Below are 13323 nucleotides of genomic sequence, written 5' to 3'. Positions count from 1 at the left end.
CCCTCTTGTAGACCTTCCCTTTCACTCTTACAGGTACTCATCCATCACAAATCACTCCTGACACCCACTCCATCCTGCCTGTACTCTCTTCTTCACCTCTCTTCCACAGTCATCGTTACTCTGAACTATTGACCCCAAGTATTTAAACTCATCCACCTTCACCACCTCTACTCCTTGCATCCTCACCATTCCTCTATCCTCCCTCTCATTCACACACATATATTCTGTCTTAGTCCTGCTGACCTTCATTTCTCTTCTCTCTAGAGCATATCTCCATTTCTCCAGGGTCTCCTCCACCTGTTCCCTACTCTCACTACAGATCACAATGTCATCTGCAAACATCATAGTCCACGGGGACTCCTGTCTGATCTCGTCTGTCAACCTGTCCATCACCATTGCAAATAAGAAAGGGCTCAGAGCTGATCCTTGATGTAACCCCACCTCCACCTTAAACGCATCCGTCACTCCCACCGCAGACCTCACCGCTGTCACACTACCCTCGTACATATCCTGTACCACTCTTGCATACTTCTCTGACACTCCAGACTTCCTCATACAATACCACAGCTCCTCTCTAGGCACTCTGTCATATGCTTTCTCTAAGTCTACAAAAACACAATGCAACTCCTTCTGACATTTTCTGTACTTCTCCATCAACACTCTCAGAGCAAACATCGCATCTGTAGTGCTCTTTCCCGCCATGAAACCGTACTGCTGATCACTAATCATCACGTCCCTTCTTAACCTAGCTTCCACTACTCTTTGCCATAACTTCATGCTGTGACTGATCAATTTAATCCCTCTGTAGTTACTACAGCTCTGCACATCACCTTTATTCTTAAAAATCGGTACCAAAACACTTTTTCTCCATTCCTCAGGCATCCTCTCACTTTCCAAGATTTCATTAAACAATCTGTTTAAAAACTCCACTGCCCTTTCACCTAAACACCTCCATGCTTCCACAGGTATGTCATCTGGGCCAACAGCCTTTCCATTCTTCATTCTCTTCATAGCTATCCTTACTTCCTCCTTGCTAATCCATTGTACTTCATGATTCACTATACCTACATCATCCAACCTTCTCTCCCTCTCATTCTCTTCATTCATCAACCCCTCAAAGTACTCTTTCCATCTCCTCAACACACTCTCCTCACTTGTGAGTATGTTTTCCTCATTATCCTTTATCACCTTTACCTGCTTCACGTCTTTCATAGCTCGGTCCCTCTGTCTAGCCAATCGGTACAGGTCCTTTTCTCCCTCCTTAGTGTCCAACCTTTCATACAACTCTGCATACACCTTATCCTTAGCCTTTGCCACCTCTCTCTTTGCCATGCACCTCATCTCCTTATACTCCTGTCTACTTTCTTCATCTCTCTGACAATCCCACTTCTTCTTTGCCAACCTCTGTGTCTGTATACTCTCCTGTACTTCCTCATTCCACCACCATGTCTCCTTGTCGTCCTTCTTCTGTCCAGATGTGATACCAAGCACCTTTCTAGCCGTCTCCCTTACTAGCTCTGCTGTAGTTACCCATCTATTTGGTAAATCTTCACTGCCACCCAGTGCCTGTCTTAACTCATCCCTGAACTGTATGTATATGTATATATCATCATCATCATCAGCCCCTTTTTTCCCCATTTTCTACATGGGGTCGGGGTATCATGTTAACTGTTGTAAAACGCATGCCTGACTGTCGCAGATCTTCTTTCATGCAGTCCATCCACCTCTTTGCTGAACATCCTCGTTTCCTCTTACCTTCTTCCTGTCTGTCCCAAATTTTCTTCATCAGATTGTCTTGTGCTTTTCTGCATGTGTCCAAACCACAGTAATCTGTTCTCTTTAATTTTTTTTCTGCAATTGGAGCTCCTTTGGCTTCTGCTCTTATTTCCTCATTTCTTCATCTGTCCCACAGTGTGCATCCTACCACCCTTCTCAGCACTTCATTTCCATCATCTCTACCTTCTTCATTTGCTCTGCCTTTACTGCCCAGGTTGCTGTACCATTCAGTAGTACTGGTTGAACCAATGACTTGTACACCTTACTTTTCAGCTTCTTTGGCATTCTTCTGTCATATACTACACCTGAGACTGTATGCCAGTTGGCTACAGACCCTCTGATTCTAGCTTTGACCTCATCATTCCGACTTCCCTTCTGCTCAGCCACCCCTCCCAGATACTTGAAGCTATTTACCTGTTCCACTATCTTCCCTTCTATCTCAGTTCTCAGCTTCTTCTGATTTCCCCAATTTGCTACCATTACCACTGTCTTATCTGTGCTTAGTTTCATCCCATGTAGCTTCAGTTTTGCATTCCATTCCCCTATCTTTTGCTGAAGTTCTTGGTCAGAGTCTGCATACAGCAACTTTGTTGATCTTTCACCTCCAACCTGTTTGCTAATGTAGTCCATCATCAGTATGAACAGCAGTGGGCTCAGAGCTGAATCCTGGTGTACACCCACTCCCACTGGGAATTCCTCTGTGAGGCCGTGCACTGTTTGTACTTGAGTCATTGGGTCCTTGTACATAGCCTACACTAATTCTACCAATGTTTCAGGGACTTCAAACCACAGCAGTACTGCCCAGATCAGCTTTCTTGGGTTCTTGTCATATGTTTTCTCCAAGTCTAGGAATGCCCAGTTGGACCCTTTCCTCATCTCTAGCTTCTTCTCAACTATCTGTCTCACTGCAAACATTGGGTCAGTTGTGCTGCATCCTGACCTGAATCTGAACCTGCTCATCTCCAGTCTTACATTCTACTACACCTCTAAATCTGTATACATATTTTTGCTTTTCTTAAACTTTGTTTACTACATCATTTGTCACCCTGACATTAACCAGCATATCAGCTCTCACTAGAAGACAGTTAAAAAGTGTGCTTTTGGTAAACAAATAGCGCAAAAGACTTCTTACATACTATACTTCTTATATTTGCTGAACACTTGTTGACACTCTGCTAAGTTCAATAACACAGCTAGGGTCAGGAAACAAAAAAATCTGTATTTTCTACTGCCACTAAGATTATAAAGGAAGGAAATAAAGAAATTAAAAGACTGTAAACACCAGCCACCAGCAATGAAAGAGGCTTCATATGTGACATTGGTGTCAGTGCCATTCCTGGAAGGTGTTTTATCAAATGGTTGTACTCCACATAGGCACTGATACAGGGGTATGTGAACTTAAAGAAAAGGTTAGCAGAGGTTCATTACTTGTGACATGAAAACTAGACCTTTTAGCTACCTTAAAAGAGTTATAACAAAGATCATTATAGGTGGTCACTTTGACAAATAGTATATTACATCATAAAACTAGTGTGTATGTGGGATGTCACATGGTCCTGTCTTGCCTTTCAGTTGCTGCCATGTTAATAAAGAGAGTGAGTGCATCCAACCAATTTCCTTGGCATCTGCATTTGATCATCAAGTCTGAAATATCATATTGTGCTATGAATAATAAACCCAAATGTTGCATGTTATCAAAGCAGAGGATGACATTTATCAAAAAAAAATTAACTTTTACGAAGATTTGGCCAAATATATCATTTAGAATTCTAGACGACATGTAAAACAGCAGAACTAACTAGCATATAAATGAAAAGAGCTTCCTGAAGATATGAATGAGTATAAAATGCAAATGAAGTTAAAATCTGGTAATATTTGATAGGACAATTCTGTCAAGGCAAAGTACAATACAAACAATGCTTCAAACCATATGGCGGCAAAGAGATCCACTGCAATGCTTGAGCATAATTATTTGGAAAAGAATGAGAAGTGTTCAGCGCAGCAACTGCCAATTTGTGCAGACTGAATACAATTATGATAGGAAGCCATGACCAGTGCTTAACAGAGAATGCAATGTAGACTGCCTTACCATTTTTCTCAAGCTTACAAATCTACAGAAAGGGAAGAAGGCAGAAAACATTTTGTAATGTATTAATGCAAAATACAATTGTTGATCAGCAGTTAGAATAAAGGATTAAGACTAGGAATAGTTAATGAACTGCTTCCTTTAGTTCAGGGTTTGATTTCCTCGGTCTCTGTTTGCCTATGAGTCATTCAAAATGTATTGGGTATGCTCTGAACCAAGTGTAAATAATACACCCTTGAAGTTGTGTATTACCTCCTTACTATATATAATATCAAATTATATGGTTCTTGATGGAAATGGTGGGTTGTTTTCACATTTTATTTTGCTGATAAGGATAGACCCCTGAAATTTTTCTTGGAGCTGAAAACAATATGAAAGACTGAATCCACAATGCTCCAATACTAAAACTAATGTATAGGCTACTGTTTTTCAATACTATGTACATCATTAGGAGTTTTTTACTTCCTACAATGACAAGTTCTTAACATATGCAATTATGTAGTAGTGAAACCACAATGTAAATAAAGAAACTACTATTCTAAAGAAGTAAGTTGGTTTTGCTTACCCAGAATGATTTTCACTTGTATGTAAATCATTGCTTAATACCTACCACAACATTGTTTGTGAGGGAGGTTATACAAAAAAAAAATGAAAAAAACAGTGAAATTGAAAAATAAAAGAAGAACATGCTGCAATCTTCATTTTTTTTTGCAAAATTACTTGTACTTCTAACATGAAAAGTCTAACTAGGAAAAAAATTAATTATAAAACAAAGATTCTGCATTGCATGATCAACACACTTTAACCAGGCAGTTATCTCAAATTGTCACTGTAAAAGGATACTTTTGCTCATTCGGCTTAGCTGGTTAACAAATAACATAAAATATATAAAAAAAAACAATGCTCAGTTGCTACTGTAAATAGATTTCTGTCTGACTCAGTTTTTTGATCCACCATATCTGTTTGATAATGCAATTTATATGTATGTTTAGATAACATGTAGGCAAATTCTTTACTAGTCACAGAAACCCAACAATGTTGTTACTGTAAAAATTGCTGAACTGAAAAATACCGCATATGGTGAATTGTCCGGAGCTATGTCAATTTGCTCTGATGATAAGGATTTTCAGCAGGTGGCAGTTAAATCTGTGAGTAGATTGAACACCAGTGATTACGCTGAAGGATAACTTTTTTCTTCCCTATAAAATATCATTAATAAGAAGTGTAGGATAAAGCATAATATACCTAGAAGCATTATAAAGTAAGGGATGGTGAGATTTATTTTGTTACCAATTATGCACCCTTTATTGATTTTAAAACAAGTTTTGATATATAGTTACATTTGATAATGCTTTAAGGTCATTAAAGTAAAAAAAAAAAAAAAACTCATATAAGAATACTCTGAGTATTGAAGATTCTCTTATCCATTCCTTGGATGCCGGAGAACAACTGTTTACAGTTTGTAAGGGCTGTTCTGTTTCCCCACAGTTTTTGATTTTTTTTTTAAGTATATATCGATGGTCATTTTTTAGGGTGTTTCAAAGTAAGAATTGCTATCAAGAAGTTGTAGCTTATGGATTAAAATGCCCTTGCATCAGGTTTTACATAGGAAATGATATTTGTCAGTTGAGAAAAAAAGGATAGTTGAACATATAAGGGACATCCATAAAGGAGAGTCCACAAATTCAGTAGCCTTACATTGCTACATTGCTGATAAAGTTTTTGTTAAGACAATTTGCATATATCCAGATTTATTTTTCAATGTGTCAGCTACATTATTAAAAAAAACATTGTTTATATATATGTGACACTTTACAACTGAAAGAGATGAATAATGAACTAATTATTAAATATTTGTTATAATGTACTAAATATTAACATGTATTTATTGCTATACTGATGTATTTATTGATGTAATACTTATTTAATAAGTAGTGAAATTGGGTATGTTTCTTTATGTTTGTAATAACGTAATTATTTGCAGCTATAAGTCAGCCAAAGTACTAGTTTGATGCTTGCTGTTAAAGATAAGTTTTTATTTTTTAATTGTTGAAGTACCAAAAACATTCTTTGCACAGTTTGTTGGCTTATAATTTGGCACGTGTAAATGTAAAGTGAAACAGTATGCTGTAGAAATAATTTATTTTTTTATTTATCCTTTGTTGATTGGGTTAGTCCCACTAGGCTAGTAACACCTCCATATAGGAAAGCTGAGGTAATATTTTTACTTCTGGGGGAATTTGGCCAGGGCATCAGGGAACTTCCCCTACTCATCATTATTGTGAGTGGGAAACATTTTGGAGGAGCCCAGAGAAACAGGGAGGCAGATGAAGAGAGAATGAGATGGAGTAGTGAAATAAATGAAAGAAAAAGCAAATATCAAGACCAGGGAATGTGTGCAGGATTCTGAAGAAATGTTTCAACGAAACCTGTTTGATGGAGATGAGTCAGCAAATGATGGATGCATATTGGTGGGATGATTTACTTAAAGAAATGGTGGTGCAGAATGAGCCAGAAATTGAAGGGGACATTATGGAGAAAATATAAATGGTGGATACAGAGACAATCCTGCAAAAATAGTGGTGAGGTGGAAAAGAAACATATGCAGAGAAAATAAAAGAAGACAAAAGTGGAGTATAGAAGAGAAAGCAGAAAAAATTAAAAACAGAAGTACTTGGTAAGTATTCAAAGTAAAAAAAGACAAAGAAATGCACTGGTATTAAGTGTGGGACAATTTAATAACTCCTTTGGGTGTAAAAGCACATGAGGTAAGAGGATTTATTTTTATTAACAAAGAGACATTTTGTGACATTATATCTTAGACTGTTTTTTCAATTGAAAATTTTCTTGGAGAATATGAAAAAAGAAAGACTGTAACCTATGGAATCTTTATGTGATAAAAACATTTAACAGAGAAACAAAAAAGAAGATCCATGTACAGTTTAGAACAGAGATAGAAAGAGAAACGTTGAAAGGATATTTGAAAGCTTTATGCAAAGAAGCACTGGACATTGCAAAAGTTATTGCAAAAGGGGTTTAAGGACTGGTAGCTGGAATTGTAATATTGTGTTAAAAATAGGAAATGAAAAAAAAAATTATACATATACCAAGCATGATAAATGTGGAGGGGAATAGGGGTATTGTAAAATACTGGGGACAACCCAAAACATTTTTTGAAAAGAAGGACATTTGATAAGTAACTATGACAAATGAAAATGTTATATTATAGGAAAATGTTATATTTGTGGGGAAATTGGACATGGTGAAAAAAATGTGATTTGAAATGTTATAAATGTAACAAAATTCGACATTTATGGATAGATTACAAAAATGGAAATAACAGTAAGGAAAAAAGAAAGAGAAGACAATGAACAAAGAGAAGACATTTTAGATATAGTAGAAATAGAAGAAAAATTAACTGAGAAAAAATAATAAAGAGGACATAGAAGAAGGTTCTGAAGTAAGTGAAGACAATATTATTAACAAATGAAAATAGATTACAGAGAAAACTATGGGGAGGAAAGATAATCTGGAATTTGGGAAATGAGATATTCTAGAATAGCAGTATTCTGCAGAAATACAGTAAAGATATTAAATGTAACTTTAGCAAAAATGGAATGATTAACCAATGTAGATTTAAAATGGAAAGGACAACTATATAGAAATATAACATTATTTGGTTATACTAAGTGTAAAAAATGGAAAGCTTATTTAATCAGATTTCTGTGTATGCAGTGATAAATATGAATATTATATTTTTACAGGAGATTTTAATTGTGATTTAAGAGGCAAGAGTAAAATGAAAGAAAATGATATGAGAAAAATGTTAAAAGTTATAAAATATGATAAGTTAAAACTTTGGGGCAAAAATTCATGGACTTAAAAAAGGTGTATGTATCAAACTGAAATAGATTATTTTATAGTATCAGAATGTTTAGTTGTAGGAGAAGGGGAGTAGTTAAAACAGGATTTTCTGATTATCTTTCAATATATATAGAGATAAAAAAACATGGAATATATAAAATAGGCAAAGGAATAAAAAGGATAAATGAAAAATCATGGAATGAAGAAGCAAAGACATTAGTATTACAGTTTTGGAAAGATCATATTACTATAAGAACATTTTATTAAAAAAATTGTCTGAATGGTGGGTGATATTTAAGGAAAAATATAAAAAATGTTTTATAACAATACATTGGAAGATTTAGAACATAACGATAGAAAGTACTTTGAGAAAGAAAAAGAATTATATGAAAGAAATGAAAAAAATACAAAAATTGTTATATAAACAAAGATATTTTTGCAAGAAAAAAAGGAAGAAGTATCAAGTTACTTAAGCGGATTAGTAAAGGAAGATGGCAGTGTAATGAGAGAAATAAAAAATGTAAAAGAAGAAACAGAACTCGGGAAAAGATTATGAATAGTGTAGTACAATATGTACAAGAAATGTTTAAAGAGAAAAAGAAGGTAATGAAAACACATGGAAAGTAAAAGTTAACAGAAAAAGAGAATAAAGAGTTGGAACAGAATATTTCTTTAAATGGGCTAGATAAAGTATTAGGGCAAGTTAGTATAAATTTGTCTGCAGGCTGAGATGGGATAGGGTATGAAATGTATAAATATTTAAGGGACTGGCAAAAAAATTAAAGATTTTGAATGAATGGTTAAATGAAGATTTTATGTATAAAGACTTATTTAGTCAGATACTTAAATTCATATGGAAGAAGGAAGATAGAAGACAAATAGAAAATGGACACAAATAGTTTTGAATAATAATTATTATAACATCTTTATGAAAATAATGCAAAAATATTTGAAACTAAAAATGGAAAATATTATGGAAGCTAGCATATATAGTATAAAGGTGAACATTGTCAAGAATTATTAATGATAGAGCAACTGTGGATGATATTATGAATTGTAAAAAGAAGCAAAAACCATGATAGGAGACCTTAATAAGATATTTGACACAATTGGACATGAAATCTTATGGGTGATAATGAAAGAATATAATGTAAGTGAGAAAGTTAGGAAATTATGTATGTCAGCCTATAGTAATAATAAAGCAAAAATACTTGTAAATGGCTGGTTAAGCCAAGAGGTACAAATGAAGAGTGGTGTAAGACAGGGATGTCTAATGAGTTCTATAGTCTTTGCATTAGTTATGAATGTGATAACATGTGAAATAAATTACAAAATAAAGGAGGTGGTGTATATAACACCTAAAAGAGTAGGAATTCTGGTTCTGTTAACATATGCAGATGACATTATAATTGCAAAAAACAAAATTTGGATTAAAGAGGTAATATTTTGCACAAATGAGCATGTAGAGATGGTAGGATTGTCTTTAAATAAAGAAAAAAATGATGTAGTAAAGATGGGGTATATATTTCACAATGAGTGAAATTTATGTGTTTGGTATAAAATTTGGGAATAAAGATATAAGCAAAATTCAATGGGAAAGACAATAGTAGGAATAAAACAAACATCTATTTTCTGGAGAACATATACATTATCATAAAGAAAAAGGGCTTCTTTGATAAATTCAATACAGATGGGAAAATAGCATACTTTGCAAGTCTATTTCTACTGCCAACAGTATTTGAAAAGGAATTACTGCAGATATATATTTTTCATTTATATGGGGTTCTAGATTAAAACTAATAAAAGGAGGAGTTTTGCATGTAAATAAAGAAGAAGGAATTTTAAGGTTAATTAACCCAGTGGTATATGTGGCTTCATTAAATTTGCACAAAGTGTTAAAGTGAATAAATAAAAAAGATGAGAGATTAGTAGTAACTGTATAAATAGAAGTATGATAAATTTGGGGGTATAGTAAAAAGAGCAAAGGAGAAAAGGAATGTATAAATGAAGAAATAAAGTAGTACCAAGAAAAATATTTTTTGTGGAAAATAAAAATTGATGATAAAGAAAAAGACAGAAAAGTATCGTATAAAATGTAATGATAAAATATTACTGTGTAAAACCATGGGAAAAGCTAACAGATGAAAAAAATAAAGTTGTAAAAATAAGAAGCAAATGGTATAATCAGAAAGTAGAATATTAAGATTTTTTTGTGGAGACTGGTAATAGATAAATTGCCAGTAAGAGGAAATATGCTATATAAAAAGAAAAGTGATAATATATGTTTACATTGTTAAGAAGAAACTACGGAACATATGTTTTTGAAATGTAAAAGAGTAAAAATGTCATGGAGAAAACTATGTGAAGAAGATTTTTTTGAAGATATAAAAGAAGTGGAAAAATAAACACAGATATGATTAACTGTGGATATTATAAGAACAGAAGTAAAGAATATAGCAAAAGAATAGATAAAACAGTTATTTTATGCTGTATGGGTTATATGGAATAAAAGAATAAATGAAATTATGTTTAATGGCAAATGGATTTTAGCAGCAATATTAAGTAAAATCAAAAAGTGGTTATGGAGAAAAGATTGGGGGTCTAATAGGGATAAACATTTAGCATGATTGTAAAGAAAATTCTGAATATGTGTAAACAAATTTGAATATTTATATATGTGTACATATTGTATGCAAAATATTTTTAAATATATAAATATTTTGCAAAAAGAATTATTTTTTGTATATAAATAAAGGACCCCTACTCTTTTCGCTAGGTGCCTTGGGATCTTGTACATCCACTTTAGTTACTGCCAACTCAAGCAGATGTGGCCTTAGTTTAACATGTCATCCAAAAGACAGCACAATCAACTAATAAGGAGTTAAAGGATTTTATTGGAAAAGGGAAACAGGGTGTTAGTTAAGTGGGAAAAACTGATCCTCCCCATGGCACAAAGTAGTTGAGGATTGACTGATTTGTGTAGATATTTTAGAGATATGTTGTTAAGGCTCACACACACACACACACATATATATATATATATATATATATATATATATATATATATATATATATATATATAAAACACAAGCAGAAGGTTAAAAGAAAAAGTGGAAAGGGATGATGATTAAGCGAGGGGCGAGGTCAAGAAATAAGGAGAAAGGAGGATTCTGGATTAAGATCCATAAGGTAAATAACAATAACCATACAGAATATTACAATCATAAAGTTGCAGAAAGTATTCTAGGAACTAAGTCAACATGGGAATAGAGAAAATAGATTTTGCCAATGGGTATGACTGTGACCAAGGATACAGAAAATGCTCCACTTTTAGTTGTCATTTGATGATCCTCTTAATCAGCATTTTTATAATATTTTAAATTCTAATGACAATGAATATAACCCTCATATTGGGAAACAACAATGTAATATTCAGTGGTAGCTTTTACTCAGTGGTTATTTAATTTATTTGCTTGTAAACATAATGGGGACATGCTCAGTAATGCTAAAGTTTAACTCACACTGGAGAGAGTTATGTAACAGTGCTTATAGGGAGTGTGAAAGTTATATCACTATCAACTAATGATAAATAACACATCTGGAGTTTGGTTGTAGGGAACTGCATTTTCCTAGCACTGCATACATAATACTTTAAAATGCATACTGGGGCATACTTAGTAATATCTCTGCTGGATTTCTCTTTCTGATTGCAGTGCTATACATTATATACTTAGTCAATCCCCTGGATTCACTAAACTCCATGCAGGACTAGTCTAGTCCTGCACAGAAGCGGCCATTTAGGAAGAGGATGGCAGTGCACCAAGCATAATAATGAAGGAGAGCTGCCTGACCTTCTAATCCTACATGGAGTGTGGACGAGTGCAGGGGGCGTGTCTGAAAGCAGAGCTCTCACAATAAACACACCCCTGCAAAGTAGAACAGCAGAAACTGTAAATAAATGAGCGAGCCCGCTCATAGGTGTCCGCATATCCCCACCTACTGTCCCCCATGTGTACAACACCAACAGGACATAAAAATAAAAAGAAGTAACACTTGTAATTAATTTTAAAACTCCAAGTACAGCTAACCGTAGTTGCCGGGTTTGCCCATCGCTTAGCTATGGTTAAAGCAGCTTAAAAGGCTGAAGAGGATAACAAGGAAGATATATGTAAATGAAGCAGCACAGCAATAGTTTAGTGGTCAGAGCATCCGCCTAACGAGCAGGCATTCCCGGTTTGAGTCCCACTGCAGCACATACCATTTTCCATGTGAAATCTGTATACGATCATTTATTAATATTTTATTGCTGTATAACCTACTAAATAACATTTAAATGTGAACTGGAGTACTGCATTAAATGCACATGTGAAGAGTCAGTATCATAATGAATAAGTCAGCAGTAAGCAGGCGTAAGCACAGATAAGCAGTACTAAGCATATGTAAGCACTAGTAAGCATGTACAAGTGCGTTTGGGTGGGATGAAGCACCGCCGACACAGATCAAGCAAAGGAGACACTAACTGCATGTAAGACACTGTGACCGAAAGTCAGCAGTGCTTACCTCTGTGCAAACCCACTTACAACCGCTTGAAAGTGCCTTAAGCACACCGTAACCAATGGCCGGTGTTCTGCCCAGCAACAAAACAAACAGCCTCTACAAGGCCGGAACCCAGGACCATGCACACCATACATGAAACGATTTCCCACTAAGCCATGCCAGATATGCAGAAATTGTATGCTGTCAGAAACATAACCCCAGCCCAGTCATGCAACAGTATAGAGAATGTATACCTACAGCTAGATGGGCATGTGTCTGCAAATATATCACTATCTAAACGGATACAATATATCTATAGATGTAGTCACGTATATATATATATATATATATATATATATATATATATATATATATATAAATATATATATATACATATATATAAATATCCAGATATATATATACATATATATATATATATATATATATATATATATACAAATATATGAACAGATATACATGCAAATGCTGACAATTACACATATATATGTCAACATATATATGTCCACATATACACATCAGTTGACATATGTATGCAGATATATGTCTCTGTAGGTATATTCTGACATAGTTAGACATATGTAAGGAAATATATATACCCACAGAGGTATATATGGCCAGACATCTGCAGATAACAATGGTAGCTGAACAGAAACATATATGTCCACATGCACTGTCAATGGGCCTGAGAGGCCCTAAACAATATACGTCATGAACGAATTTGCATACCCCCCACCCAGCCAAACACGTCCGCCCTACAATACACTACCAAGCTCATAGTATTGTACATCTGTCATTGAACTAGGGAATTAAATCACCCCTCTGTTATGTGTCATATGTCGACATCACATACCCCTCTCCCCCACCCACTAGGCGGGCCGAGCAGTACAGGCCCATCCAACCCAGCCATCCCCAACCCATACATGCATAACCCAAAGTTCTACTTCCCCCCACCCACAGCACACACGCAGTCACCACCCCTACCCTGGCTACCGGCCCATAGCTACCACACCAACACACATTGTCCCCCCCCTCGGACCCAT

This window comes from Protopterus annectens, chromosome 2.part1 (assembly GCF_019279795.1).
Source record: "Protopterus annectens isolate FY-2018-M chromosome 2.part1, PAN1.0, whole genome shotgun sequence".
NCBI lineage: Eukaryota > Metazoa > Chordata > Ceratodontiformes > Protopteridae > Protopterus > Protopterus annectens.
The sequence above is the reverse complement of the archived record's forward strand: the minus strand, read 5'-3'. Positions refer to the sequence as shown.